The sequence below is a fragment of the Tiliqua scincoides genome, chromosome 4 (assembly GCF_035046505.1).
Source record: "Tiliqua scincoides isolate rTilSci1 chromosome 4, rTilSci1.hap2, whole genome shotgun sequence".
Classification (NCBI taxonomy): Eukaryota; Metazoa; Chordata; class Lepidosauria; order Squamata; family Scincidae; genus Tiliqua; species Tiliqua scincoides.
The window spans coordinates 47,099,824-47,125,581 of NC_089824.1; positions in this window are offsets into that span (position 1 = coordinate 47,099,824).

Sequence of the window (25,758 nt, forward strand, 5' to 3'; positions counted from 1 at the left end):
TGCGCAAGGATTAAAACAGACTTCCTGCTAGTGGAAGATGCCTTACGTATGCAGAAGGACACACTTGGATGCAGTCCGTGATCTAGTTTCCATGTTCAGCTTCGTTCTTTTTTCCCCCCTTCCACTTTCTATATTGCTCCATTCAGAATAAACACTGAAAGATGGAATTTTCTTTACATTTTCATTTTAGACTTTACACACAATCGTTCTGGTTTTAGGACACAGCTCATCAAAAGTTAGGAACATTTAAGGACACTTTCACACAAGAAAGAGCTTCCAAAGAAAGTTGCCTGCAGACCATACGTATATGATTGCACATGGCAGAAGTGCATGACTCTGGTTCGCAGAGGGAACCTCCCACCAACTCCAATCCCATGCATAGTCATAGGATATAGGGATATATAGGGATATAGTCACATGAACATTTGAATTTGAGTATTATTATGAAACAAAAGCTGATGCACATTCTTATTCTGAAAGCTAGATTTTTTTTTTTGTCCCAGGATCAAAGTGTGGTAAGTTCTTTTCAGTATCAAGGGCAGTGGGTGGGTTCCGGAGGAAGTAAATCTATTACTCAGATCCATTACTATAGCAATTGGCCAACCAAAGAGATATTTAAATAAAATTTGTGCTATTTATCCTGCAACTGCTCTGCTTCAGTCTGCATACTTTGGTTTGTAAGAACATTTCTGTGCATTATTGTATCTTCGGTTTCTCCATGTTTAGCATTCTGCCCTGAACTATGTTGCCAAGTTGACTTTCACCAGCCAGCTGCCCTGATTACATCTCTGCAAACAGTTAAAGAGGCACTGGTGGTTTTGCTTTTCTTTCATTTTTCCTTGGAAGGTTAGAAAACTTGGCAGGGGGCTAACAGATTTTTTTTTTTTAACTTTAACTGTGATTTGACTTTGTGTGCTGGAGATTTGGAAACATCCTTTTTCTTTAGCAGAAAATTGATGGTGATTGGTACAAATTATGGAGTCATATGAGCAGAAGTGGAGTTAGAGGAGGGTGTGGTAAGTACAGCATGCTCCACAATGCGCTGTGTAAGCACCCCTCCCCCTTGGCACTGGAGCCATTTGGAGCAGCGATGGCAACATACCATCAACAAACAGCTGATGCTGAGGGGGAGGGGCTGTTTATAAGAAGTGTTGCAGAGTGTGCTGTACTTACTGTGTTACCCACCCCCCGCCAGCTTCGCTTCTGCATATGACCAGTTAAGAGAAACACTGCCTGAATGGGAATGCAGCCTTAGAAAATGGAGGATGAATGGGAATAAAAAAAAACCTTCCTTGAACAGCTTCCCAAATAAAGAATGGAAAGTCAACCATGTCCTTCTGCTGTTCTCTGGATAGGTGAAGAGGGGAAGATCATGGTACATGCAGTTAGTCCAGAAGCATAGCAGAGTATAATGTAGCCTGTGCATTTATATGACACCCTTCTTCCAAGGCCATCAGGGTGGTGTAAATGACTACTTTCCTCGATTTTATCCTCACTATAACCCTATAAGATTGGTTAGACTGAGTTAATTATTGACTTGGAGGCAGGCTGTGCAGCATGGCCTTTCCCAGTTTGAAGAGACACTTGGCCAACAGTCTGAGGCTAAGAGGCAAAGAAGGAAGGCCCATAGCCAGGGAGACAGACCAGGGACAGACTGCACTTGCTCCCAGTGTGGAAGGGACTGTCACTCCCGAATAGGCCTTTTCAGCCACACTAGACGCTGTTCCAGAACCACCTTTCAGAGCGCGATACCATAGTCTTTTGAGACTAAAGGTTGCCAACATTCAAAGTTTAACCTGTAAGATTCGAGATTGAGTGGGGGATTTGATCACTGTAACCACTACAGATGAGATTCTTTAACCACTACAGAAAGTATGGTGGGAACAGGACTGCACTCACCATGCAATGATTGAAATATGCACAGTGTGCATAAGGTATGACTCTGCACAGCATGCATAAGGGACCTGCATGCATAAGGTATGAATACACAACCTTGCAAAAAACAGAGTACAAATTGTGTGTTCAGAATGTGAGAAATGTAATTTACCTGCTCTGTACATTTGATAAGTGCTCAAGTTATCACATGGTAGTCAGGGATGAGATCCTCCAGCATGATCATGTGTTATTCACCTCCCAGTCTGGGGTTTAGTCTGTGTTTGAGATTGAAACTGCTTTGATCCCATTGGTGGATTTTTGAGAGATGAACAGGGGAAGGGTGACCCTAGTAAGTCTTCTGAACCTCCCAGTGGTTTTGGATATGACTGGTTATGTTATCCTTCTGGGTCTTCTTGCTGGGACGGGCTGAGAGACCTTGTTTTTCATGCATTTGCTGAATACCGGAGTGTGTGTGAAAATGAACAGACGTTCTCTCTCTGCACAGGACTTTTGTCTTGAAACATCAGAAAGGAGTTTGGAGAATAGGAGGATAACTTTCTAGAGGGAAAATGTCACAAGCATAGATTCCCCTTTTATACCAAATTCCCAAGCTGCCTTTTGAAACTGGGAGATTTGAAACTGGAGTTTAGGAGTTCTGTGGGAATAGCTTCTGAGCCGGAAAGGAAACTTGGCAGGTTTGGATTGGGTCCATTAACTGTAATGTATTAGGCAATATACAACCCATTGTTTTTTTTAATCAACTGTTGCAGACAAATAAGCAAGCTGGGAAGTGAGTCTTTTTCTCTTTGTTTTGTTTATTCTGAATGGGATTTGTTTGGAGCTCTCTCTCTCTCTCTCTCTCTCTCTCTCTCTCTCTCTCTCTCTCTCTCTCTCGCTCTGTGTGTGTGTGTGTACATACATACATACACGTGTGGGTACACAATACAGCCTCTCCTGGTAATGATATCTTGTATCTCTGGTTTACGGAGTTTGAAGATTATATCTTTTCGCTGACAGCCAGTTTTGCAGAATGCCATTAAGCACACAGAGGTGTCGAATTGTGGGATCTTTGCTGTGCAGGAGGGCAGTGCTAATGATGAGGTAGGTATTCAAATTGCTATCTGAAACCATCACACTGTGTACTTGATCAGAGTTCTTGCCACTGTTCAGCTGCACTTGTGTTCTCTCTGGTGTTTTATTTGCTCTTGGGACCAGTTCTTATTTTGACTTTCTCTTTTTATTGATTTGCTTGCACAAAGGAGAGAGAGAGAAAAGAAAAAAAAAAGATTCCCTCCAGAATGTACAAAAATAAGACACAGAGAAAACTTGCAGAAGTGGGATAAACTTTCTCCAGTAACCATGAACTCTTATCATTAGCTCTTTTTAAATATGGAGCTATTACAGGCCAGAAAGTTAACAATTCTGTTGCTAAGCACTTGGGAACATAGTTTATTTTCTTTAATTTTGTGATAGATTGTTTTCTAAAGAACCAGAGATCAGGTGGAACATATATCTAAGCTGTTCATGTCTTATATCAAGGGATTTTGTTCTGGAGAGATCACAGCTCATGATGTTTACCCAAATCAGTCAGTACCCCACATTTTCATCAGAGCAGAATGCAAATTCAACCTGTATTAGAGCCTTTACTACAACGCATTTGGGATTCCTTTCACCAGCCCAGATGCTGCCTCTCCTCCAAGACAGAGATGACCTGGCTATGGTTTTCCATGCTCTCATAACCTCCAAATGAGATGACTGCAATGATTTGTACTTGGGGCTACCTCTGAAGATTGCTTGGAAACTGAAGTTAGTTCAAAATATAGCTGCTATCCTTCTGACTGGGTGTCATCTTTAGGAGTGCTTAAAAATTTGTAGGCACCATTCTCATTGTTGACATTTGCCTTTAGAGACTACCCAGCTAAAAATCTGGCGATTGTCTACTCCCACATCAACCTGCCATGCAACTAGGTCTTCTTCAAAGAACTTCTGAGAGCCCCAGCTATCAGATTTAACTTGGGGGGAGAGACTTTCAGTTGGGGTGCCCCTCTTTTGGAATACTCTCCCCTTGGATGTTTGCCAAGTGCTCACTCTGATGCATTTTGCGCAAGCAAAGTACCTTTTTATTTTCCCAGGCAAGTAAGTTTATGGCATGCTTCATTGTGAATGTTTCACAGACACACAGAAGCTGTTGTGAGGCTCACACCCAAGCTGATGTGCCGTGAATGGTCTGCAGGTGTGCCGTGGGAATTTGGGAGAGTGTCATTTCTTAGTAGGGCCATTAGGGGATGTGAGCCCCCTAACAGCAGCATGGTGTGCCCTGTCAATTATAAAAAAACCTGATGGTGTGCCTTGACAATTTTAGTACTTTGTCAGTGTGCTGTGAGACGAAAAAGGTTGAAAATAACTGTCTTAGCACTTTAAAAACTGCAAATGTCAGATTGGGAGCTGAGAGATCCTGCCCTGACCCTTTCAGTCTTGAACTGGTCACAAGTAAGAGAAAGAGAATGATTCCCAGTGCAGTAAGTGAGATATGTGATCAACTTCCTGATGGCCGTCTCCTTCTCTTTTATGATGTCTTGCAAATATATTCAGGTAATAATATTTACAGAAAAAGTGCAGTTCACCTTCACTCACAGAAATAACTACATTGACTCAAATTGTTCCGGTACATTTTCCATATCTGACTGTGGCCTGAAACGTTCGGCAAGGATGTACATCCTCTGTAGGTAAAAACACGTATTTGATTTTTTTTTTCATTCCTGGCTTGTTAGGCAAAAGACTGAACTCCATTTTCGAAGGGTTTAATGGATCTTTCTTGGTTTACCTCACCCTGCTGACTCTTTTGGCACACTACTGTAGGTAATTTATGGCACTTTACTGATTGCAAGCAAGAGACAATGTCAAGGCAATGAAATTCAATAAGACTTTGTTAACAGGAAAGAAAAGTGGGAAAATATTGACTGAGAGTAATACACGATGCTTTGGACACATTTGCGACGGAGATCAACATTTTCCAGGTGAGTTTGCTGTGGAAATTAGAATGCAAATACCCTCCAGCATTGTGTGACAAGCATAGCAATTGTGTTTTAGAAACTTGCACATTTTCTTTTCTTGGGGGGGGAGGGGTGTTAACCCATTTTTGCCCAACTCGCACTTGTACACATTTGATCCCAGCTGCATATATGCAACGTTGGGCAGAAATGGCTTAAAAAAATACTTCTCTTCAAAGGTATTTTAGAAAAGATCCCTTTGTAAATGTTAGTAAACAAAGATGTTGGGGTTGTAGAGCATAATCAAGAACAGATAATAGTTTAAGGGCACAATCCTAACAAGGTCTACTTAGAAGTAAGTCCTATTTTGTTCAATGGGGCTTACTTTCAGGAAAGTGGGGTTAAGATTGCAGCCTTAGCATCAGAGTGGTATATCATCTAAGAAAAACTCCGGTGAAGAAACTAAGAGAAGAGAAAAAAAAAAACTATTTTGGTGTGAGGCAAATGTCCAGAGGTGGTATAGAATCATAGAGCAGCAGGCTTCCTTCCACTGTTAGTTATGGGTTCAAGACATTCTGTTGTGAGTTTGGTTGCGAGATTGTGAGTTTAGTTGATGACTACAGGTGGGTCTGTCACTTTTGTTTTGCCTACAGTGACACTTAACTGGAGGCACAGCTTTTGCAAAAGAATGCCCTTACAATGATCTTGGTCTTCAAGGGTTTTTCAGGGTGTTTGTGAGTACAGTGCTGACCGCATGCCAGGATCCTGTCCCCCCCTTTCCTTGCCTGCCATGCCTGACAGACCAGTCCTATCCCTGTGGCTCTGCCAAGTGCACCCTCACCAAAATGGGGCATCCAGTGGCACTGCTGGGGCTGCCAGAGGTCTCCTTAGGGGCAGCCCCAGGGCCGCAATGGGGCTTCTCAAGTCTGTGCTAGCTGTTTTGCTGGTGCAAATTTGAGAGCCTCTGTGTCAGGTTTTGCAGCCTGACATATACGATACAGCGGAGCAGAGCTCCACAAGTCTCACCCCTTCCGGGCTGGTTTCTACCCCTGCCCTGCCCTCTTCACGCTGTTCTGCCCACTCTCCACCTTCCCCTGCCCCAAAAACACTCACCACTAGCCAGTGCTGCAGAAACGCCAGCTGGCCCTCCACACAGCGCCGAGGCTCAGTGCCAGTGGCCCCTCCTTTCCAGGTGCTGTGAACATGCCTTATGGCACATTTGCGACACCCAGCACCAGGCACTGGAGCTCAGAATAGGATTAGGCCCTTAGTCTCTTTGGACTTATTTTATGGCACAATCCTAACCAACTTTCCAGCACTAGCATAGCTGTGGCAGTGGGGTATGTGCTGCATCCAGCAGTGGAGGGGGGGGGCAGTCACGGAGGCCTCCTCAAGGTATGGCAATGTTTGTTCCCTTACCTTGAAGTTGTATTACCCTTATGTCTGTGCTGGAAAGTGGGTTAGGGTTGCACCCCAAGTCAAATAGCAGGTGTAATTCTGAGGAGACACTTGGTGGCCATGCAGCTTACAGGGAGGTGAGTAGAAATAATTTTTACTTATTTGTCCTGGGCTGTCTGGTCATCCCTTCCACCATGCAGCACACGCTCCATCAGTGTCACTACATTGCGCAGGCTGGTGGGGTGTAGGATTAGACTGTTAATGAAATGACTTCTGTCAGAAGTCAAGCCACACAGAGCCTCACCAGATACAAAAATGTATCTGTTTAATGTTCCTTCTTAAAACATCAAGGGTACCTCAACAAAGAGCCAAAATGCCTCTGAAACAGTACTTGACTGTTCAAAGGTCTACAGGAGCAATAAAACTGTGAAGGGCATCACTGTTTACAATGATGCTACCTTCCTCCATGGACCAGCAGAACGATTAATGTAAAAGAAGACCAAAATAATAGAATCAAAGAAGAAAATGAATAGTGGCAGAGAAATAAATGACATTCAAGTAGAGTGTGAAACCTTCAGGGAAGCAAAAGGACCTCTACTAATAAACTGCAAAGAGCTTGTGGAAATGCAAAAATAAAATGATGAAAAACCTGCTGTGGCAGATATTTTGATATGAAAAAAAAGAAGTAAAGGAGAAAAGACAAGACAGTCTAGACTTCTCAGGTCAGAATGGGTAGAAGGTTGATTGTTAGGTTTTTAAAATAAATTGTATATTTGTCACATTCTTTTTCTTTCAAGAATTAAATGTAGGAGTTAGCAGGGTCAATGAGGCTGACTGAAATGGTCACCCTTAGTAAGAAGTTGGTGGAAAGCACCAACTTCTGGCTACCCCATCATCTCTGTGCTCTTCTTCCTCCCACACCCTAGGTTGAAAAAAAGAAGACGGGGTGGTTTATGAACCATGGATACCACACTTCCTGTTCTGATCCCCCCTCCACTTTTCCATGTGATATATTGTGGTTGTGTGATATATTTTGGACATGGTCTCAAATCACAGAGATTGTTGAGACACATAATAGAACTGTTCACATATCTCCACTTACCCCACTGGATATGTTATTTGGTCCCTTGAAAGATGTGATATAATAGAAGATGGTATAGAATTAACAGGTAGGTTACTGGAGGCATGAATTTATTTTATTATGATCTGGCACTCTTCTTACACATCAACCTTATGAGAATCTGGGATATTACATTATTCATAAAACTAACATATTCTAAAAAGAGCAAAACTCCAAGGCAGACAAGTTCATCAGGAAATGTCTTGTATTTATCAGTCATTAGAATTAAAAATGTAATGATCCATATCTACATACAGTAATTTTGCTTCTTTAGAATTTTATCTTTATATAAGCTTCTTTGGGTTGCAGTTATGTTAGATGTATGTTCCATTTATGTTTTCTTTCTCTTGATAATTTTTAAAAATGTAAAAAAGCCAAAAAAAATACAAAACAAATTGCTTTGCGGTTCAAAAAATATTCCCTTAACATTGCATTCATTTATTTATAAATATATTATTTAAGTTTACCTATGCTTCTAATATTATTAATATTTATGATTGCTGCTATGCTATGTGCAGCTTTATGGCACTTTAGAAAGTATGAGAGGTATGTACATATGAGTAAGTATAAGAAAGTATGAGAGGACATGTCCTGGGACAGTAAAGAGAAGAAACTTTTCACAAGTCAGGCAATTAGCAGGGCAATAACTGGGTAATCCCTGCTAATTGGGTAAGAGGCACTTTTTAAGTGGGCGCTCTTCTTTTATTGAGTGGGGGGAGAGTCACTGGCCCTCCTTATCCCAGCACTGTCTTTTTCAGTGGCTGTCTGCTGGTGTTCTTTTGCATCCTTTTAGATTGTGAGCCCTTTCAGGACAGGGAGCCATTAGTTGTTTGTTTGATTTTCTCTGTAAACTGCTTTGTGAACTTTCTGTTGAAACATGGTATATAAATACTGTTAATAATAATAACCCAATCACCCTCTAATTACCTAACTGGCTTCTGGTCACTGCCAATTGCTCTCTCCATCCAAGGAGCTAACAGACCACACCAAGCAGATCAATTTGCAAATGCCCTCCAAAGCCTTGACTTCCCAGCTAGAGTCCCCACTCGGCTTGAAAATGGGTGCCAGGTACGCTTAATGGGCATCAAGGTAGCATAAGACCAAGTCACTAGGAGCCAGTCCCATTTACCACCACTTTCCCCTTGCTGTGGTCTCAATAATCCACACAGCTGTAAATAGATGGGATTTATTAAAGGATAGAAATAACATTAGACAGGCACTTTACTTAGCCATAGATTTAGGAATTTGAAGAAAGCATACAATGCACACCAAAATTAAAATAATAAAACTAACTCCTAACACTAATACAATCACTCACCAAAAGTCCAACATCAATACGTCTCAATTCATCAGCTGGCCCTGCCGCAGGCAAGGTCATCAATCTTGGATCAAAGTGGTCAGAGCTCAGGTCCCATAGGCAGAGAAGAACTAAGACAAAGGATGTTCCTAACAGATGACTCTTATAATTGACTTGAGCTCAACAACCAATTAAAAATCAAAACCAGCGGAACTTTCTAGAGGCAGACGTGCAGTCAGGCAACTCACTCATGGAGGTTCGCCCCTTCCAACCTGAAACCTGCAGCTGGAACGGATCCGTTATCAAAGTGTCCTTGGCCAATCAGCCACTCTGGGAACTGCTGTCGCTAGAGATGAAGCCCAGTTGCTCCCACATCTCCCCAAGAAGCTAGCTCCTTTGGAATGCTCTAATGAACAACTTTCTCACATCTGTGTCTGGCTAACATGGCTCCAGGCAGTTAACATGGCTTCATGCACGGGCCTGTACTTTGCTTTTACCCCAGTTTTGCCTTTTCTGTGACACGTCCCTGCCACAAGGGGTTTGCAATCTACATATTGACACACAGGAAATAGAGGAAGGGAAGGGAAATAAGGGCAAGAGTAAGCAGGAGAATAATATGCAAATATTTCAGTTATATGTAGCTGAGCTATGGGAGTACATTGAACCATTTTTGAGGTTGCCACAACAAACAGTGATCAGAAACAGAAATCGTATACTGCTTAAAAAAAAAAAGAAAAACTCATGAGCATGCGCACACCCCCTTGCAGTACCTTATGGTTTGTCTACATGGAAAAGCTCCAGTAAAATTTTCATAGAGAGAAAATCTTGACTCCAGCTGCCAGGCGTAACTACTTCGGCGGCCCAATCCTACTTAACTCCCTGCACAGTTTGTTTGATGTCATTGGTAGCCAATCAGAAGCTTAAAGCGATGACCTGAGCACTCAGTCAAGTAAGGAATAGTCATGTATTTGAGCAAGGCTGGGTTTGTAGTATCGAAGGAGACAATGCTGCTTAGCGACCATATTCCTATGGCTATCATGCCAATTATAAGGTGTGATCCAGAAGCTGCTGCTTTCTGATCATTTTGTCTTCTCATCTATTTGACACATTTGTCCACTCTGATATTCCTTCCACTGATTTGTTTTTCCTGTCGTATCCAGTTCAAACATTTCCTCCTTCTAAATGTCTTCACTCTCTTGTCCTGCAATATCAATTCTTTGCCTCATGTTCAAGTTCAGCATGTTCAACAGACATGTTAAGCTTCTGAGTTGCAGTAGTTGCCATTGCTCTAGAAGTTTTTCCATCTAGTTTTTGGATCTGCCTTTCCATTATTTTTTTCAAAACAAGTTTGAAGACTAGTTTACTTGAGCTTTCTTACCTGATCAACTCTGCCTTCTTCTCCACTTCTGTTGCAAGTCTTGGTACCCCATATTATGCCTCAAGGATAACTGGAGGTAGCATAGTGACTAGCAGTGGGGAGGAGAAAGCCCTCTTGCAAAACAGAAATTCTGCTCATAGGTCTCTTGATCCAGCCCACAGTAATCAGTGTATCAGTTGAGGTCTATCCAATACATTCATACAGTTGGCCCTCATTATCACAGGGAATCCATTCCCAGACCTCCTGCAGACACTAACACTTGTAGATATTGAAATCCGTGGGTCTGGGCAACCAGAGGTAATGTCTGGAAATGTTCTGAGGCACAGGGAAGCCTCACACTGCCTCTCTGCATCTCAGAAGGCCTGCTGGAGCCTTCTGAAAAGCACTTCTGGTTTCATGGCAGGTCTTTAGAGGTGCAAGGAGGTCATACGCAGCCTTCCCGCACTCAGAAGGCCTCCATCCTGACACAACCGAAAGACTCTTCTGGTCATGTTTGGGAGGTACAGTGAGACCTTCCTGATCCGCACTGGGTCAAATCTGGGGGTTCCAAACCTGCAGTTAAGGAGGGCTGACCTGTACAAACATACATACATACAAAAGGAACCACGGAAGATCTTGCGAAGAGGTAGAATGTGGTGTCTGCAGTGGCCCCTTTAAGTGTTAAGGCCTGGCCTTTCTGCAAAGGGTGTGCTGCACAGCTGCAGCCACTAGAGATGATAAGATATAAGGAGCACCGGAGGCAGGAAGTGGTGTGGGTTGTAGAAGGAGTGGGCTGAACCAAACCGACTGACCTTGGACTGTGACTTGGGTTATTGGCTCTAGACTCTGACTTGGCACCTTTGACTGACTGGACTGGCTTACCTGGAAACTGACCTTGGGTTGTGACTTGACATATTGGATCTTGACTCTGACTTGGCACCTTTCATTAATTGGACTGGGAACTGACTCTGACTTTTGCTTGCTGCGCTGGTGAGTAAAACAAGGGAAACTAATCAGCCTTAAGCAGGCACGAGGCCCAGTAGAGAAGAGCTGTAACAGACTGACATGTACATACATACAAATGTACACACACACACACACACACACACACACACACACCCCTATAGGTAAATCCAAACTCCCACTATCAAAACCAATACCTTTTACTCCCAAGTTGTCTTTGAAGCCTGAACATATGGAGATAGATTTTGCTAAATGATTTAAAAACCCTGATACAGATAAAAAAATAAAATGCATTGTTGTGGTTTCGTGCCTTATTGTATACTGCTAGAGTTGTGGCAGAGTTATAAATGGTTTCAAAGGAAGTTAAGATGTTATCTTCTGTAGATCAATTTCAGTTACAGAAAGTATAAACTTTCTGAGTTGAAAATACTGGGAGGAAAAAGGTCAAAGGAAAGTTAATGCAAGATGGAACTCTGGCCAAAAAGAAAGAAGAGAGAAAGAAAGTAATGAAACCGGTACAGGCGTCCTCTGTATCTGTGTGGGTTCTGTTCCTGAACCCTCTGTGGTAACCTGAAACCTCTTATACAGGTGAACACCTGTCCCCCTATCCTCCAGAGTGGAGAGTAGCCTTTGGAGAGTCCTCTGAACCCAGCAGAGGCTGAGGACATCTGTCCACAGCTTCTGCCAGGCTCAGACTTAGCTCAGCAGCTCAAATAACACACAACATCCAGTTTTATGAATGTCTTAGAAGGCATTAGGAGGCCTGGGGAAGCCGAAAGAGGCATGTGTGGGGGACACACAGGGGGCCCTGCAGACGCAATCTGTGGGTAACTGAATTTGTGGATACGGGATCGATGGATATGGGGCTCCCCTGCATTTGCACTTGAAATTCACAGATACAAATAGACAACCAACAGCAGGAACGAATCAATTTAATTCATTTCATTTGAGTAAGTTTAGTAGGAAAAGTTACCAGGCTGGGAGGAGAGGTTAGTGAGTAGCAATTCCCATACTGTAAGACTGTGGCTTCCTGCTTTCTCATGCTTGTTTTGAGCTGCTCAGAATTCTTTTGTCAGAGAAGATAGAGAAAGAGGCTTTTACTATAAGCTAAACACATGGGGCCTATCAGCATGCCACCTTCTGCGTGATAGAACATTGCCTATAGGAAAACTCTACTACAGCATTCAAATGTGGAAAGAACAGCAGCAGCAAAAACCAACAGCAATCAGTGGTCACAGAAATGTAGAGAATTAGAGAATGCAGAGAATCACTTGGGAATGAAATTTCACTTCCTATATTTCTTGAGGCAATATGCAACATGACAAATGGTGGCACATTATGATTGCCAATATGGCATTTTAAATGGTGTTGTTGTTAAATTCTCTGTGAAAAGCTCATGTTAACCTGGGAATTCATACATAACAAGCAGGGCTGGTGCCGAGGTGCTGGGGGCCCTGGGATAAAACATCACACTGGACCTCCCATGTTACATGGGGCTTCTGTAGAGGTGATGGTGGATGATGGCTAGCAGCTCCTCTCACCCATCCCATAGGAAAAGAGAGGGACTCTTTGATGGCAGCAGCTTGCAGGGGCTTTGGGAAGAGAAAGCCCATTTGCCAATGGGAAGGTTAAGTGGAAGAGGTGGCACATGACTTCTCCTTTCACCCTTTTCACTGGTCAATGGTAGCATTCCATGGAGGCCCTGCAATGATTCAAGAATCCCTAGGAAATGCTCCAATTTAGTGGCAGACTTCCCCAGCCATGCACCCTGGACAAAGGTCCATGATGGCGCCCACCCAAAAGATGCCCATGTGTGAATCTGCCCCCCCCCCATTCACCACAATGAAACAGAGCCTTGTGCAACTCCAGGACAAACTGGGAAAGCCATCTGAGGCTTCCCCACAGACTTAAACTGTGCTTCTGGCAAACTGGAAGCCCAGTTTCTGACTGCGTTGGGAGCCTCAGTAAGGCTTCCACATGGTCCTAGAGGCAAGCATGGCTCTGCACCCAGAGCATTTGCCCCTTTCAGTTAATGGTTGGCAACCTTCAGTCTCGAAAGACTATGGTATAAGCCTACAGCACCCGGTATTCCCAGGCGGTCTCCCATCCAAGTATTAACCAGGCCTGACCCTGCTTAGCTTCCAAGATCAGATGACATTGGGCAGGTTTAGTAGGTCCGTTACTTCTCCTGTTTGCAGTTGGGCTGCCAGGTGACTCTGCTAATGCAAACCACTCTTGTCATTGGTACTAGGTAATTCAGGGGATAAGCTGGCCAGGTGAAACATCTGAACCACCAATGATGCCTTCTTTTGTGGAGGGATTATTCCAAAATTCATTGATTTTATTTTTGCCAACCCTGTTGAATCAGTGCCCCATAATAGATTTTTCATATGCCAAGGATTCCATTTTCTCTTTTAAATGCAGATGATTGCAGATATCATAGAACGTGGGTACCTGGTAAATATATTAACTGTACATTGCATTTTGTTTTGTTTTGTTGTTAATGGAGAAAAGAGGAGAGTAAGGATAAAAACCTCAAAGGGTCACACTAAACGACCCAGCAGAACAAAACTTCAATTGCTCGTTAGGGTCAATAATAGGATTTCCAAACAGTGTTTGGTGTGTGAGAAAATACAGGAGCATGACCTGAACTGGTGGTATAACTTTGGAAAGATAGTTCAATTCAATTAAATGTCATCGGAACACCGAGGCATTTGGAAATTCCATCAGTGTGTACATGATTGCAAAATTTGGAGACTTATAATCCTGAGGTCAGAATTGGAACCTCCACTTTGCTCATTTGCTATCCCTGGCATAAATAAAAGTCTATGGTTGGTTAGTTTGTTTCACCTTAATCCCTGAAGGGCAAAAAATAAAATTGGCTGTACTTGCCAATACAGCCTTCGTAGCATATGGACCTATAACTCAAAAGGTGACAACATTCATGTGTCACATAATGGTATACAATCTCACAAGGTTGATGCACTTTGTCTGCACTGAGAGTATTGGAAATTGGCTTCATTCTTCCAAGTGTTAATCAACACGGTAAACATTTCACTCACTCTTCGGGCTAAGCGGCTACGTAGTATGAAACTTTTTGCCGAAATCTCCATTAAGCATGTTGCTGTCCTAATGAATGTTATTTCAGAGACAGCCTTTTCACACTGTCTCTTATTTTTAGATTCCTGTGACACTATGTGCGTGCTTTTAATGATGTTTTCATCTTAGCCATGGAAAGACACTGCAGCTATGGCAGGCTAACTGCATTAGATATGTTCTTGTGACATATTTACTTGTGCCCACTTATTTTTTTAACTCCTCATTGAGTGCTAATCTCTTCTAGAAAGAGCCTGAGCCATGACTTTTTGAAAAGATATTGATCACAAGCAGGGCTTTTTTTGTAATGGAACGCACCAGAATGGCGTTCCGGCACCTTTTTTCCCCCTCCTCCTGGCCCCCACCTTTTTTCCCTCCTCCTGGCCCCCACCTTTTCCCCCCTCCCTGCGCTGCCCTGCACTGCTGGCTAAGGAGGGATTCAAACCTCCAACCTTGTGCTCCACAGCCCAGCACTCTCTCAATTGGGCTATAGGAAAGCCTAGAGTTACAGTGTTCAGAACTAATATATAAGGTCCTGAGCCCAGCTGGTGGCCATCAGCGCCTCAAGTATTAGTTCCAAACACTTTGAGCCTAAGACTTCCAGTGGCTCAGTTACTAAAGTGCTGGTCTGTGGAGCCAGAGGTTGGGGGTTCAAATCCCTGTAAGGAATAATTTTTTTTCTTCTTTTTTTTTAGGTGGGGAGGTAAATAAATAAAAGATTATACTTGTTAATCTTAAACTTGTTCTTGTAAGTGAGTTCCTGCACTTTTTTTTTTTACAAAAAAAGCACTGCCCCTGCCTCACCGCACTCAGCTCTCGCCTGAGCCCAGCCTGCCTTTCCTCTCCCTGCGCTCTGCTTCCCCACGCTCAGCTACGAAGCCAGTGAGGGCATGGGGACATGTGCTGAGGAGGAGGACGACGAGGGACAGCAAGCCAGGGAGACGGGTTGCAGCACCCAGGTACTGGCTTGGCAAGAGGAGGGGGGAAGGAAGCTGGCTGGTGCAGCCCCTGCACCTGAGACAGCCTAGGCATGTCTACTCAGAAGTAAGTCCCCTTGTGTTCAGTGGGGCTTACTCCCAGGAAAATGTGGATGGGATTGCAACCCAAGCCTATGCAGGTCTACTCAGAAGTAAGTCCCCTTGTGTTCAGTGGGGCTTACTCCCAGGAAAATGTGGATGGGATTGCAGCCCAAGCCTATGCAGGTCTACTCAGAAGCAAGTAATTCATTCATTTTTATAGTTATTAATATAAGGCTTGGCTGATCTAAATTAATTAAGCAAAAATTATTACTAATAATTTAGTAGCTTTGTAATGTCATCAACAGGAGATTTAGGTTTTTAACTATAAATGGGGAAGCTTAAGTGTCTTTGCTGCATTATAACAACACTTAGGAAATATGTATTCCTCTGTGCAGTAGGTCAGATCACTGTTGTCTATTAATTTTTGGTTTTTTTAGACTATATTTAATAATCACTATTATTATAATGGGGAATGGGGACATAGTACACAGGGGAAAGGGGGGAACCACAAAAGAGGGGTTAATGAATTGATTAAGTTATGAAGTTATGAATCAAAAATCATGTGGTCACACACCCTCTATTGGTTCAAGATGAGTTGTAAAATAGATTATATTCCGGTATTATATAATTTATCTATTTTACAATTCATCTTTTGTGTTTATTCTTCTGCTCCCCCCTTGTGTGCTTATATTGCACATTCATTGTTATCTGATCACATATTTCTCTTTTTTTTTTTTTTTTTGCACCAATCATGTTTCAATGTCTTGAGCCAATAGAGGGTATGTGACCACATGATTTTTGATCCATAACTTGTTTATTAATCAATTAATTAACCCATCTTTTGTGCCTCCTCTCCCCTGTGTGCCAATTGATTTGGGTTCAAACAAATCTGTAGAGTGGTGTAATGTAATCATTTTTTATATTTTGCCTTCATCAATTGTTTTAACCAATATTTATTAAATGTTTTAAAAGTTTTAATTAATTTTTTTGGTTGTTACATATTTGCAAATACATGCAACAAGCCGTGATATAATCCTTGGTGTGTGCTCCAGAGGTGGTCCGTCTCTTTTTGTTCTTCTCTCTTGAAGATCTCCCCTCATTTTCTAGTTCTTAAGTAGTTGGGGAATGGGGATTTAAAGAGAGAGAAATGAGATAAATAAATAAATAAAAGATTAACAAGTCGTGAGTTCCTGCACCTTTTTTTTTTTTTTTTTTACAAAAAAAGCACTGATCACAAGTACAAATGACATTTTGATACTGTGAAAGACTGCCTATGGCATGCCTATGGCTCATGCTCTCACATGAGCATTGTGCCTTGTATCTTGTGCCGCTGTCAACACAAACTGTGGTTAAAAAAAATTCTAAGTAACTTAAAAATCAAAAGGAAAATAATTGGTGTTCTGATAATAAAACCTGTTTCTACCCAGCTGTGCACCTTGGTTTACTTCTGAATTAATGAAACCCAAACAATTTGGTTTGGGGTCCTTTTGTTCCAAAAATGAATGTACACCACTGTTCATTTACAAAATAGGGCAGAATCATTCTCTCTTGCAGTTGTCTACATTGACTCAATGCTGTTTTAAATAAGGATTCTTTCCTTCCAGTGAAAAGATGCTTTTAATACCTCTTACATTGGTCATTGTTGGAAAGTTGTGGCTCAGTGTTCCATCTTAACCTTTCTTGCCTGTATTGCCAGCTGTCATTTAGCTAATTAAACAGCCCAATCCAATGTGGGTTTACTCAGAAGTAAATCCTATGCTGTTCAGTAAGATTTGCTCCTACATAAATGTGCATAGGATTTTTTGAGATGGACTTTGCAACAGTTGCAGACCTACCATTGGGTTTGATGGGGCAGCCACGAGCCTCTAGGACCCTGTGGAAGCCTCTGTGAGACTGCCAACGGGATTGGAAGCTATGTTTCCAGTTTTCAGGTAACACAGTTTAAAGTGTTGAAGAACCACAGAGAGGCTTCCCCGATGCAGCTCTGGGTCATGTGAGGCTCCGTGAGCCTCAGGTGAGTAAGGGGGGGGTGGATTTTTGAGAAGGGGGTGGCAATAACCCACAGGGGAATGCCATTGCAGACCTTTGCCCCAGGCATGGGGCTGGGGTGATCCACCTCTGCTTTGCGATTCAGGCCTTAGGAATCACCATCCTGTTGATTCCTTCTCTGACTCTTCCTTCTCTTATGGTGCACACCAAATCCCCAATCCTACTCCCTATATCTCCCAGTAGTGGCTGACCTAGCTAAAAACACCACACCTCAAGGACAGTTTGGGGGAAGTAATACAACTTCATACCACAAACCAATCAGGTGGGAAGGAAAACATTCCAACCAGGCCCTCATCAGTGACCAAAAAACCTGAGACTCTCCTATGGGCTAGTAGGCTGGGAAGCAAAGCCTCCACAATCAGAATGCCAGGACAGATCCAGAACACTGAAAAGACTGCCAGCCCCATCCTATGCATGTCTACTCAGAAGTAAGTCCCATTAGGATCAATGGGGCTTACTCCCAGGAAAGTGTGGATAGGATTGGGCTGTGACTTGGCTCTGCTCCTGGCTGACCTGAGGCCCAATGAGGTGCTTGTGTTTCCCACTCTTGCCTCCTGTAGGGTGAGACTGGGCAAAGAGGACCTGTACCTAAACCTTAATGGCAGAAGGACTGCATTTCAAGCCCCGAAACATTCCCATTGTGCTTCCAAAGATCGAGATCTAACTTCGCAGGTTTAAAAATCATTTTGACACCATCATTATTATGGAAAGTAAAAACCCTGATAAAGAGAACAACTCTGAAGAGGAATGGAATTTGTGAGAGTTTCTGAATTATTCACTAGATCTCTGCAGCTGATTTAATAGCTGCAATACTATATTTTTTTGACATCTATATTAAGAAAAATTAACCGTGTGCCTTCAATGGCTATTTCCGAAGCACGTAGCCTCTTAACATTTTTGGCACCCAAGTATCTCTGCTCCTTGTCTTTGTGCTTGCACTGCAAGACCTAACAGATTACACTGAAATTTAGAGAAATTACCACTTCCCCCAAGTAACAGCTTGCTTCATTCACCTGCTCTAAAGTGCAGGAGGGAACGGCTTCCTCATTGTTTAAATGACTATAAATAAAATAAACAGTGTTGTTTCTGGCTGATTTGAAAGAATGCTTCCATAGAATGGCTTTTACAAACAAGCTGAGCACCACTTTCATTCTTATGTGATGATTAAGAGAATTGCTACTAGGCAGTGTGTTAGTGCAGGGGAGGGGGGAACTCCACTATCTCCAGTCTAAACACTGTCCCTTACCATTTCGAATCCTTCAATTGTTTTAGGATAAATCTATCATTTCTATCAGAAACAATCAAGTTAAGGAACTGAGCCATAAGTTGGCTAACTACAAGCCCAGTCCTATCCAACTTTACAGCACTGATGCAGCCATGCCAACAGGGCATGTTCTGCATCCAATGGTGGAGAGGGGCAGTCACAGAGGCGTCCTTAAGGTAAGGGAACAAATGTTCCCTTATCTTAGGGCTGATTGGTACCGGAGTGTTTGATTGTGCCTTGCAGCTCAGTTGTTTATCGTAGCTGATGGAGAACCAGAACTAGAATCCACCTGTCACATATAGGCTGACTAGGGGGAAAATTTCTGTCTTGATCTGCCCCCCAAGCAAATGCCGGTGAGGCGCAGTGAGGACAGGCAAGTAAAAGCTGCAGCACAATGGACAGCTGCAACTGAGCAACTTCCTCTGAAAAGGCCAGAAGAACAATAAGATCTCATATATCTCCAGGCCCAAAATGCTTCTCCCCAGATCCACCTTGCTTTCCAGTGACATTTTAAAGGAGCAGCCCTGAGGCCTGGAGTAGAGGTGTTTGTTTCTGGTGAGTAAAATAGGTTCATGGTCCATGTCTTACTAAACACAATGGGCTTACTTTGGAGTAAAGTAAATAACACTTTACTTTTGTCGGTGTTTTCAAACACCTTGTAGGTGGGTGTTTTCAAACACCTCTAGCCTAGAGTCTTGCCCTCTTTCTAGCCCAGTAGTTCCCAAACCTTTTAACCTTTTAATAATAATAATAATAATAATAATAATAATAATAATAATAAATAAATAAACTTTATTTATATCCCACCCTTCTCCCTGAAAGGGACCCAGGGCGGCTTACAACATGTTAAAAACAGATTAAAAACATAATTTAACAGCGAATAAAAATGTATTAAAACACCATAAAAATGTAGTCTGTCACGGGTTGATCCCCAGTCCTGACGTGTAATTTACTGGCTGCATAGTGGCAGGCCTGAAGCCTTGGCCAGAGCAAGCCAGCACAGCACCCTGGGAACTTGGAGCTGATGCAACATCGGGTGATGTGCATCAGGAGACACAATGTGAGTGTGTGTGCGTGTGACAGCACCTGCATAGTCAGCATGACTGTGCAGTATTTCCTGCACTCTGATTGGTTGCAAGAAGTATAAGTTCCAGCAGGGGCAAGCAAAGGTGTGGGAGATGCAGAGTAGTGTTGAGCCGGACACTACGTCCATTGGAATTGGAAATCGTGTACTGTATGTACTATCTGGACTGTAAATATTTGTATATAGTAAAGAAGGAGTGTGGTGGAGAACTTCTGCCTTTGAGTCCTTCTTTATCGCGGGGAGCAGAGAGCGCTCCGACCTTGGGAGATAGGCACAATAACAACTGGGCAGCTATCTGCGTGCCACGCCGTCGGCGGAGCTCCAGCAGCAGATACCGGAGCCGTCCCAGCGGCCTGAGCACAGCAGCTCGCAACATAGTCAGATCAAAAGTCAGATAAAAAGAGCAAAAAACAGCAAATCATAGAGGAATCAGGCCTGTAAAAATACTAAAAGATATAAAAAAGATGTTAAAAAGGCCATGAACTCAGAAGGCTTGTTTAAACAAAAAGGTCTTCAGGCCTCGCCGAAAAGTCTCAAGAGAGGGAACCATTCTCAAGTCAAGGGGAAGGGAGTTCCATAACGTTGGTGCCACTACTGAGAAGGCCCTATTTCTTGCCGTTCTGGTTTTAGCGCCAGAACCACTTTTTAAAATGACACTCTAGCAGAATCCACCAAGCTTTATAGTAGTTTCATTTTACTACCCACTCAAGCCTTTGTTTTTTTTTTTATCTTTTTTACTATGGTGGAGGGACTACTTTCTGGAGCATTTGCTGAGCTCCATGGTGATTTGATTGGGACCGTTTTGGTGGTCCTGCATTCTGTTGGCTTTCAAACAGAGCTGAGGCACAGTTTGCTTAAAACAAGCATATGCACACATCTGGCTCATTTTCCATAGGGCTCAATACATTTTCCTTGTCAGCTTGGAGACGGGGGATGTCCTTCTCAAGTGGGTTTTGGAGCCTGTGTTCATTGGATTGGGTCCATTCTGATGGCATTGTATCCTTCTCGGCTTGCCCTTCTAAGTCGGCTAAGGTCATGAGGAAATGCACATGTGTGGCTCAATTTCACTTTCCATAGGGCTCAATATATTTTCTTTGTCAGCTATCAGCTTGGCAGTTTCAGTTCCACAACCCACCAACAATCAGGTTGCGACCCTTTGATGGGCCCTGACCCACAGTTTGGAAAACACTGTTCTAGTCCATTGCCAGACCATGACTGTCCAGACGTGTCTGGTCACCTTGGAACTCTGGTTGCGGCTCAAGTGTCTTCTGTGCTGGCTCTGGGGTCTTGGGCTCCTTTATCTCTAGTGTAGAGGTTTCATGATTAGTGGACTTAGGCTGGGGTTGACACCTGCAACAGAGTTGGGTTCTTCTGATCCAACTGTATCCTTCCTTACCTATTTCTCAGCTTCCTCCATCATCACAAAAACTTGCAATTATAAGTTCAAATCACCAGAATTCTTCCACTGAAACTTTGTGAGCAAACAATCCTGTCTGAAGGGTATACATAATTTTAAATTCAAAATGGAATCAATGATGCACTGAGTAGGCAAATCCATGCCTTTAAATAAGGCTATCTATGTAGAGACATTATTGTAGCTTCATAAAACCATAAGGAACAATGACCTTCAAACCCAAAATGCATTCCCATGCAGGGTGTTCTCTAGTACTGTGTTTCTCAAACTGTGGGTCATGAGTCAACTTCAGGTGGGTCCCCATTCATTTCAATGTGTATTTTTAATAATATAGACTTGATACTTCCACAGTATGTGACTGCATTTGGGGAAATGTTACAGATCTGTACTTTTAATAGGTTACTTTGAACAATGATAGTCAATGGGGCTTACTCCCAGGTAAGTGTAAATAGGATTGCAGACTTTGGGATTTATGGGGAATTTTTTAAAAAACCGATCAGTAACTGCTTGGGAGGGTTAGGAAGGTTCTTCTTTACCATAAATAAAACTTTAAACTAATTGTAAACTTTTAAATTACTTAATTGATTTGATTTTGTGTATGGGGTTGTTAAAAAATTTTCCTGCTTGATGATACCACTTCTGGCCATGACATCACTTCCAGGTTAATGACATCACTTCCAGTGGATCCCGACAGATTGTGATTCTAAAAATTGGGTTCCAGTGCTAAAAATGTAAGAACCACTGCTCTAGCATATAAAAATTCCAACATTAGCACGTAACTATAAGCAACCTACTACTACTTTGTTTAACCTGCTATGCGGGCCTGGGTGTGGGCCCAGCACACATTCTATAAGCCACAAGCTCTACAATCAAATCTGGATTCCATCCATTCCTAAATCTCTAAATAAGAACCACTGGCATTCCTGAAAGGGGGGAGCAAAAAGCTAAGTTTTGCAGGCTCTCAAATGCTACTGTAAAGCAGCCCCTCCCTCTTAGCTTAGATCCAGTGGTGGCTGCAAAAGATTTGCGACTTGTTCTGTGACTGGCCACAATTGGTTATGAAGGTGAGGGGGAAGGGCTACTTTACTCTGACATTTGGGAGTGTGCACAACTTGGAGTTTTGTCCCCTCCCCTCCAGGAACATCAGTGCCTAAAACTACATTTTTGGGAAACAAAATAAAAGGGTTCCCTTGGGGAACTCCCAAGAGGGATGATTGAAGCTGGTCAACAGTTTTCACTCAGACTCAGGTACAATCAACTCACTTTTTAGCAAGTCATGTTCTAGTCCTGCCAGGCTGCATCTACCTTATTAAGCATCAGCCACAATGGTCAGGATGGAGGTGTGTGGGGTAAGCTTCACCCAGCCCTAGCTCAAACCTCATCCTCACCTCAGTTGCAAGATCATACTCATCTCAGTTTTCCACAATGGCCCATTAATTAATATAAGACTGCTGTGGGCCACAAATAGTACATCCTCTGACATACATACCAATGCTCTTGAAAAGCACAGAGGTGTACATGACTCAGACTCATTTTGGCATGTATAATATTTGCCTAAAAGGTTCAGGAATGGTGAGTCGTTTCCTCAAATGGATGCTAATCCATATGGACACTTTTCATGTAAGGTAGATTGTTCCAATTAAGGAGACTGCAGGAAACAGTCAATGTCTTAAATGAGGCATCTGCAAAGTTACCTTGTCAAAGATTCTACAGAAGCCTGAACCTTGAAAACGTCTTGATTGCAGTTCAGCCAAGGTCACTCACAGGGTTCATTCTGCAAACTGAAGTTCACTTTCTTCTCTTTCTCGCTTCCTTTGGTTCTCCATAAGAACAGCTCCACTGGATCAGGCCATAGGCCCATCTAGTCCAGCTTTCTGTATCTCACAGCGGCCCACCAAATGCCCCAGGGAGCACACCAGATAACAAGAGACCTGCATCCTGGTGCCCTCCCTTGCATTGCCATTCTGACATAGCCCATTTCTAAAATCAGGAAGTTGCACATACACATCATGGCTTGTAACCCATAATGGATTTTTCCTCCAGAAACTTGTCCAATCCCCTTTTAAAGGCATCCAGGCCAGATGCCATCACCACATCCTGTGGCAAGGAGTTCCACAGACCAACCACACGCTGAGTAAAGAAATATTTTCTTTTGACTGTTCTAACTCTCCCAACACTCAATTTTAGTGGATGTCTTAACTGGGCTATCAGCAATGACCTGAGCTTCTCTTCTGATTAGCTCAACAGTTCTGTATGCTGAGTCTGCAATCTTCACTGCTCATCAGCCTGTATCATGGCAGCCTATTCTAGCAATGCAGTTCATTTGTTTACCTCCTTAGTGAAACAGGAGGGGCATGGTTTGGCTTTACAAGCAGGGTATAAGCTCTTCAGTTTGCCTATTTTCTTTGTCCATGTTTGCGCTGGTTTCCTAGCATGACGTCTAGCATAGAGACTGAGAGCCCAATCCTGAGCTTGGCACACTGGCATACCACCAGCGCACACCATCACAAACATGCCATAAAGCATCCTGAGATCCACAACATAATGTAAAGCAGTGGTCTTCAGCCTTTTTTGTCTCAGGGCACACTGACAAGGTACTAAAATTTTCAAGCACACCATCAGTTTTTTGACAATTGTCAAGGCACACCATGCTGTTGGTGGGAGGTTCATATCCCCCAATGGCCCTATTAATAAGTGACCCTCCCTCAAACCCCCGCGGCACACCTGTAGACCATTCACGGCACACCAGTGTGCCACGGCACAGTGGTTGAAAATGACTGCTGTAAAGCATCAAGATCCTGAGCCCCATGTTGGGCTTCACAGCCAGACAAGTGACTCCTTGATTCTGCGCTGGCTCAAGAGCTGCTGCAGAATCAAGTAGCCCCATTATGGGGCTATTTTCCTTAGCTGCAGGAAGGGGATGAACGTCTCCTTGTCCTGAAGAGATGGAGGCAGCTGTCCAGGGTGGATATCACAGCAGCCATTTTTCATGCTGCAGCAACCCCATGCTCTGGGCAGCTCAGGATTAGGCTGTAAGGCTACAGTCCGAAACACGCTTTCCTGGGAGTAAGTCCCATTGCATACAATGGGACTTACTTCTGAGCAGACATGCATAGGATTGTTCTCTGGGTGTCCTTTATACAATATTACAGAGAGTTACATGGTATGCACATACAGGAAGAAGTGTAACACACTGCCCTGGTACTCTGGGCAGTGACATCATATGACATTGAGCTCTATACTGGCTGAACTTCAAAGGAAAATATTGTGCAGTGCCAATTCCGAATCAGGTTGCTAGATCAGCCAATCAATTCCTTTAACGCTCCTGTTATAGTGGGGAAAAAAGTATCCCACGGGGTCCTTTTTGCTTCTTCATAGAAGAAGCTGGTGTCCCCCTTCCCCATTCCATTCCACACTGTATCTATTTGAGGCTACAGTCCTTTGCACACTTTCCTGGGAGCAAGCCCCCTTGAACCTAATCGGACCTACTTTTGAGCTGACCTGCTTAGAATTGAGCTGTAAGACCCACAGTAGCTGAATGTCCTCATGCCCCAGCCCAGGCAATCCCTTTCTTTATAATAGCACAGATTCTCCATCTACCTTGATTGCCCCGCAGGAGGCAATTGAACTGCTGCGGGGAATAAATGGGTCAATTGGGTGTGCAGGTGTAGTGACCAAAGCCACAGCAGGAGAAGTTACAGTTGCCTTTTCTCCTGCCACAATAGGAAGGGGAAGGAACTGACTTTCTCTACCTGACTGATCTGGCAACCCCAGTTTTGAAGACTGCAAAGCTGGTAGGTGCTGATTTCTGTATGATTGACCTTTAGCTAGGGCTAATTTAATTTAAATGCCAGCTCTTCTATGTAATTGTGTGCTGGGTGAAAAGTCCCTAATATTTAGCCAAAATAATTATGATTTTGGTCACTTAGAAGTAAAAGTTTCTTCTAAATGCCTTATTACAGAAGAGAGGTAGTTGGGGTGGTATATTATGTGGATGCAGTATTGATGAAAATGTGTTAATTCTCATGAATGTGTCATGCTGCTTTTACATATACAGAGAAAATTTCATTCAAAGTACCCTGAGTTACGTGTGACAGTCCTCTGCCACCCCATTTAAATGGGGTGATAGCATGTGAATCTGTAACCTTTGCCCCTTGAAAGCAATCTCCAATGTATATATAAAAGTATATACTGTACATACTTTTTTCTGAATGCCCTTTGTATTAATTCCCATCATAGGATTTTCCAAGCACTACAGATCTTCCAGGCTGACCTCCTGCTGCCTATGACATCATCTGAGTGCATTTTGAAATTGCAGGCTTTTTAAATAGCTGCCACATAATCAAATCAAGTGGAGTCCAAGGGTGATTAGAAAGACCTTGGCTGCCTGAGCCAGCAGGGAGTTGAGCCCACATATAGTAATTACTTGCACAGGGTAATAAATAAAGGTAGCCATAGCTGTTTGTACTCTGTTATTTTGATAGTTCTCTTTTCCTTTTGTAAATATTCAGAGTATGGGCACACCAATCTAGGGTTGTTGTTGTTTATTTCTCTGGTTTTAGCCCATATCACTATTTCACCAGCAAAGTTGCATTTAAATGATCTCCATTAAAGGGGCAGAATAAATGCACTGGGGGGGGGGTATCTTCTGAGCTACAGAGAGTGATGGCTTGCTGGTAGGCATCTCCTTTGGCTCTTCTGTGTTAGCAGGTTCTTTGACTGGGGTGGTGAGCATTGGTAGGAAGGTCTTTTGAAAATTTCCTGCTTGCAGTGATTGCTTTCTTTTGGGGTGGATGTTCGGAGAGACTGACTTTGATGGGTGAATTTTAAAT